Source organism: Crocodylus siamensis, chromosome 2, assembly GCF_052110815.1.
Source record: "Crocodylus siamensis isolate JL-2025a chromosome 2, ASM5211081v1, whole genome shotgun sequence".
Classification (NCBI taxonomy): domain Eukaryota; kingdom Metazoa; phylum Chordata; order Crocodylia; family Crocodylidae; genus Crocodylus; species Crocodylus siamensis.
This window is the reverse complement of record NC_143396.1, coordinates 48,687,746-48,693,745: the sequence shown is the minus strand read 5'-3', so window position 1 is coordinate 48,693,745 and position 6,000 is coordinate 48,687,746. Positions and strand designations below refer to the sequence as shown.

The 6,000-nt window shown below is 38.9% G+C and overlaps 1 protein-coding gene across 3 annotated transcripts in view; it reads left to right on the top strand.

Annotated features, from left to right (window-relative positions):
- The first annotated feature begins 1,056 nt into the window (after window positions 1-1,056).
- RBM47 (RNA binding motif protein 47) overlaps window positions 1,057-6,000 on the top strand; it is a 135,860-nt gene continuing 130,916 nt past the window's right edge. For 2 of the 3 annotated variants that reach the window (XM_090035800.1, XM_090035794.1), the window contains exon 1: window positions 1,910-2,423. The gene's annotated coding sequence lies outside the window, so the exon portion shown is untranslated. Of the gene's footprint in view, window positions 1,141-1,286; window positions 1,443-1,909; window positions 2,424-6,000 lie in introns of those variants that run through there. The other variant, XM_090035795.1, reaches the window with a different exon arrangement.

Genomic DNA, 6,000 nt, shown 5'->3' with positions numbered 1-6,000 from the left:
GGAGGTCTTCAAAAGGAGGCTAGATAGACACCTTGCCAGGGCTGTTTGACCCCAGCATTCTTTCCTGCCATGGCAGGGGGTTGGACTTGATGATCTGCTCAGGTCCCTTCCGATTCTACAACTATGAAATTATGAAAGTATTATAAGCTGTACTGGCAAAAGTATTTTTACCATCTATAACTGCACCTGCACTAATTGGGTTCACTGGTATCTATATTGATAAAGCTTTCTAATGCAGACTTGCTCTAAAAAAGTCATATTTCAGTATATAGCTGTTTGGTTTTGTTACATCTGCGTGGGCCTAGTTCTGCAGTTCTTATTCAAGCAAAAGCTGATTGTGAGTCAGTGTGAATTTTGCTTAGATAAAATTGTGTAATCCATCTTTACCAGAAAAAATTAGAGAAATGTGGATAGGAAGTAACAGAAAGCTCAAAACAGTAGGAGTACTATTATCACTTACCAAAGACAGCAGTGCTTTACAGCCATAGATATGTGTTTATATAAAAAAATTAAAAAGTTCTTTGTAGAACACTATTTATAATATCTCTGTGCCTTAATATTTTCTTAGAGGCAAGTTTGTTTGTGATGTTCATAACTGGACCAACTATAGATTTTCCAATAAACTGTATCTTGAAAAATTAACTTTTATGTCTATTAACCTCCTGTTGAGTTTTAAAGTCCTGTTGTGTGCAAGTACTATAACAGAACTAGATATCAAGTCCAGTTCTCAAATCATAAGTTACAAAAGTGAATTTGAAAAAAAAAATCATCTACAATAACATGCCCCTAAACAAAACAAATAAAAAGGTTCTTTTCAGAATCCAGGGCAGAAGTGAACAGTAATCCATCAAATGTTTGTATGCCCATGATTAAATATCTTCTGTATTAAACTTTCCAACAAAAAAAAAAGTGAACTCCAGTTGAACAAAGGCTAAAGAGAGAAACTAAACCCTTTTTTCAGTTGCATGACAATGCAAGCAGGAATTACTACTTCAAAAAAATTCTGATGGCTTGTGCTTCCTGTTCCAGTTTGTTTAGTCACAAGTAATGAATAGATTTCTGTTGGCTGGTTGCATTTACTATAAACTGGGTTTGTGTTTTGTTTAACTACATCAAGCTGCTTAACCCTTGCAGAAGCAGGTAATATCAAAGAGGTTGAGAAAGTTTACTGTCGAACTTCATTGCTACTTTTGGAGTTGAAGACACCTATCAGAGAAATTGCATGAAGGTTAAAAGAGGGATAGGCTGTTGTTTCTAAACTAGTTTCTCTTTTGTTCCTTTTCTAGATACCAGATGTAACTTTAGGTTATTAGAGGCTAACGTGATTCATTCTGCAAGGAGCACCCCCATTGCATTGCACTGATGAAATTAGATCAAAAATGCTTATGGGCGTCCCTCTTTGACATACCTCCCTGCACTCCTTGATCTACACTGTGCTTCAGGTAAGTACAGTACTATTGCTTTATTTTCTTTTAAAATCCAAATCTACCTAGAGGGTGATCATCCTGGAGGAAGTTTACCGTCTTACCAATATTCGCTGGGAATGTTTTATTCTTTTAAAACAGAGAGGTGAATGTAATCCCAACCCTGAAAAATCCTAAAAAAGAAAAAAAAAATCTGCTCCTCCCGAAGTTTCTCTCATTTTTTCTTTACCTTTCTGCAGGTTCTCTCTCCCTCTCTCTCTTTTTACCTTTTTTTAAAGGAAAGGTAGGTATTTGTACTCAAACAACAGGAATGCTGCACTGGCCTTCAGCCAGCAAAAAGTTCAGTGAACAGGATAAAATTTCAGTTCAGATTTACGGGAAGTTGCTTGTGTTGAGAGTAGAAATCTGGTTTGGTGAGTTTAAGGGCAGGGAGTATACAAGAGACAACCTTGCTACTGTGAGTAGAGAGAACAAGGGAGGGGGAAGGAAAAAAAATAAGCTAACAGAGATGAGACACTTAACATTTTCTTCTCAGTCACAGTTTCAGTGTGGGCTCCTGAGATCTTGCAGGCATTACTAAGGCAATAGGCAGAAACTGGCTCTGGAAGTGTACTAGTTTAACTTTTTTTTATGCTTTATGTCTAGTCAGGAATTTGGTTTAAAGAGAGTGCCTTCTGATTAGCACTCCTATTTAGCACTTTGGAATGTGCAGCTTAGGTCAGTGCGAATCAGGGTTTTAGCTTAGCTGGTACTACTAATTGCAAGTTTTCTGTACACCTCTTGGCACTCAGAAACTCTAAAGAAAGCAGAGTGAAGCAAGGAAGTGAAGGCTAAAGATCTGTTGTTCTAAACAGCGTTGTAAGGAGTTGCTCAACTCTTCTCATTTAGCAGAGCATTAGTAAAAGAAGATGCATTAGGTTGCTGCCCAGAAACTTTCTTCTCTTTTCTTCTCTGTGAATGGTGCTAAGGGCAGAGACTTACTTCAGCTCCACAATCCAGGTAGGTAAATTTTGTGCAGTCACTGTATTCTCTCCATGTCCTTTTCCCAGGGTTTATTCTTTTGCAGTTTGCCAAGAACAAAGTGGGGTATATGTTGTTTTTGGAAAGAAAAAAAAAACCTTTTAAAAACTTGCTGTAAAAACAGGATCAGTGTGGAGTAGCAAGCTAGTTGTACTAAATTTTGAGAACACTTTTTGACTGACAGAATCCATTTGACTGCTTAGTCTTGAAAATATAAGAAGAGCAGAGAGAGAGAGACTGAGAGAAAAAGGTAAAGACATACCAAATAGTAACAGACTGAAAAATTATTTCTGGAACATGCGGTTCTCAAGGTTTAGTTCAGACAATTCTGTTCATCTGTATATCAAACCAGATGAACACCTCTCCATAGTTTCTTTTCTGATGTGCTCAATAGCTTCATGGAAAACTTGAATTTTCTCTTTAAAAAAAACAAACAACCCTTCTATTTGAGCAGAACACGTAGCAGTGACACAGTTATGTTAGATGAGCAAATCAACAAATCAACTGGTCAGCTGTCTGAGAACTCTGACTAGAGCTGGTTAAAGCGATAAAACTGGGACCTTGTTTAGGAAAGTTTCAGTGACTACTTAAGACTAAATGCTACCAGTTTGGTTACATCTGAATTACTTGTATGTGGTTAGATGATGATTCGTCTCCTTGCCCATATAGAAAGAAATTATTTCTTTGCCAGCAAAGAATGATGTTGTCCATACGACTTCAGGAATTTAAGGTTTAGGATGTAAACCAGATCTGTAACAGTTAAACGTGGGTGGTGGGGGACCTAACAGCTCCTCAAATTTACTGTAAGTTCCACCGCTGCACCCAGCTGATGTCACAGGATGACGTGGGTGTAACACAGGGGAGAATTTGGCCCCAGGGCTACTTTAAATCAAGCCTTCCAAATCTGACTTTATGGTAAATGGGACAATCCCACAATTATTTTTACAAGTCTATTGCTGATTTTACATGCTGATGGAAGGCAGAAAACACACACTTGGAGGCTGTTGCAACAAATATGTAGCAAGTTTCTGTATTATCAGACTATTGCCAGAGTGCTGTGCAATACTATATACTCAACATAGCTGAGTACTGCAGGTGCCAGGTCATAAAGGTGAAAGGTCACTTGTGGTATTAAGCAGAGCCTAGTAAAAAAAATTGGAAAGCTAAAGACGACGTGTATTCTGAGGGAGGAAAATAAGATAACACCAGAAATATGCTGCTATTTGAAAAATACTAACAGTGCTAACAAGCTGCACACTCAAAATGACAGCACTTGCACGCTCATTTTTCTTCCCTTATTCAGAGTCGCTTTTAGGCCAGATTTTTTTGCACTAATGTAACTTCATTGATTTCAGCTGTACAGTTTACATCCGTGTGAGTTGAGAATTAGGCTTTTTATCTTCCTCTCCTGTATTGTGGATTTCAGGAGCACGCAACAATGCCGGCTTGTTTTGGGACTGGAGTATTTCTAAGGCAGTATTCAGAATGTATCTGGCATGTAACTATGACTTCTGTGTCATTCCAGTTTGCAACATCTCTGTTTGATTGTTTGTTTAAAAAAAATAAAAGAATAAGTTGTAATCCTATTTGTATATCATAATCAGGTGAGTTGGCAAATGTTTATGGGACTGTTGTTCCACAGTTTGAGCTAGGGATTTGGTACTGATTCAATCAGATGCTGCCATCGGGTAAGTTCAAGGAGCCCCCTTGACTTTACTGTGGCTCTTCATTAGTACATGAATCAAGCTGCACCAAGACCTCAGCAGGACCTGTGTGCCTGCTTGCTGCTCTCCAGTTACCGTATCTGGTGTTAATTTGCTGTTTTACACTTTCTGTGAAAGCTGCATCAGTTTCTGTCCGTCTGAGGTTAAAAAGCCTTCTGTGAAGTTAGTATGAACATCTGATATCAGGGATATTGATCTGTCTCTCCTTATTAGGATGTTTTAAATATTTGGTATACTTTCTATGGTATCATTAAAGCCTAGAAAAAAGCTATGAGATTCTCCGCTGTAGCTTGTGCTGGTTACTAATGGTTAACAGAAATATATACAGTAATTCTTACTTTCACCATCAGAAGTTTATGATTTTACATTTCATATGGAAGATTAGCATCTGGTGATGTTAATTGTATGGCAAAATGCAGACTGGAGTTCTGCTTGTTGACTTGGACAGTGGCATATTCAGAAGCAGCTGAAAAAGATCTGAATGTATCAGTAGGGCTATTCTTCATTCATATGCACATTCAGAGTGGTTCAGAAAAATGGGTTATGAATGTACTTTCCTGCGTGAGACATGCATTATAATCAAGACTATAAACTCCAGTAATGTCTATATTACACTCATTGGCGGAAGTGCTGGTATAACTTAGTCTTGTTTTTTTAAATTCAGTCTAGTGACACTGAGATGCATAAATGAGTTTTCAAATTAAGAATGATCTATGTTTTTTTGCTAAGCAAAAAAACAAGTAAACAAAAATTAGATGCGCCACCATAGATTATGGAAGATGGAGACATAAGGGCCAAATTCTGTTCCTGTTGAAATCAGTGGGAGATTTGCTACTAGACATCATAGACAGCAGGGCTGGAAGGGACCTCTTGAGATCACTTGGTTCAGCCCCTTACCCAAGGGGCAGGAATTCAGCTGGGGTCAGAACACCCCAGCAAGATAAGCATCGAAGTGTTTCTTAAAGTTACCCAGAGTAGGTGCTTACATCAAGTTTGGGGGGAGTCTATGCCAGACTCTGGAGACTCGGACGGTAAAGAAGTTTTTCCTTATGTCCAGTCTAAAACAGTCTTTCAGCAGTTTGTGACTATTAGATCTTGTCTTCCCTTGGGGTGCCCTAGTGAACAGATGTTCTCTCACTTCCTGATGCATCCTTATTGGCTGCCACCAAGTCATCCCTGAGCCTTTGCTTCTCCAGGCTGAAGAGTCCCATGCCTATCAGCCTGTTCTCCTGATCTCTAATCATGTGCATGGCTCTCCCCTGGACTCTCTCAAGCTTCTCCACATCCTTTCTAAAGTATGGAGCCCAGAATTGCATGCAGTACTCCAACTGTGGCTTCACCAAGGCAAAGTAAAGCGGGAGGATGACTTCTTGGGTCTTGCTTTGAGATGCATCGGTGGATGCAAGCCAGAGTTTTATTTGCTTTGTCAGCTGTGGCATTGCATTGGTAGCTCATGTTACTCATGTGGTCAGTCATGACCCCCAAGTCTCTTTTGGTCATGCTGCTAGTGAGTGTACCACTGATGAGCCTATAAGTATGATATGGGTTTTTCTCCCAAGGTGGAGCACCTTGCATTTCTCTGTGTTGAATATCATCAGGTTTTGATCCGCCCACCTTGCAAGCCTGTCCAGGTCATGTCAATGGAAGTTTGGTTCTATTTCCTTAGCAAGGAAATAAATATTTTACTCCTTTAATAATTAACTACATACGCTTATACTTAAATTATCTCTTATTCAGGAAGTTTACATTTAAAGTTGTGCTTGAGCCAAAAGCACAAATCTGAACACCTTGCCCTGTCCTTCACATTTCTGTATCTATATTTTAGGTGCAAT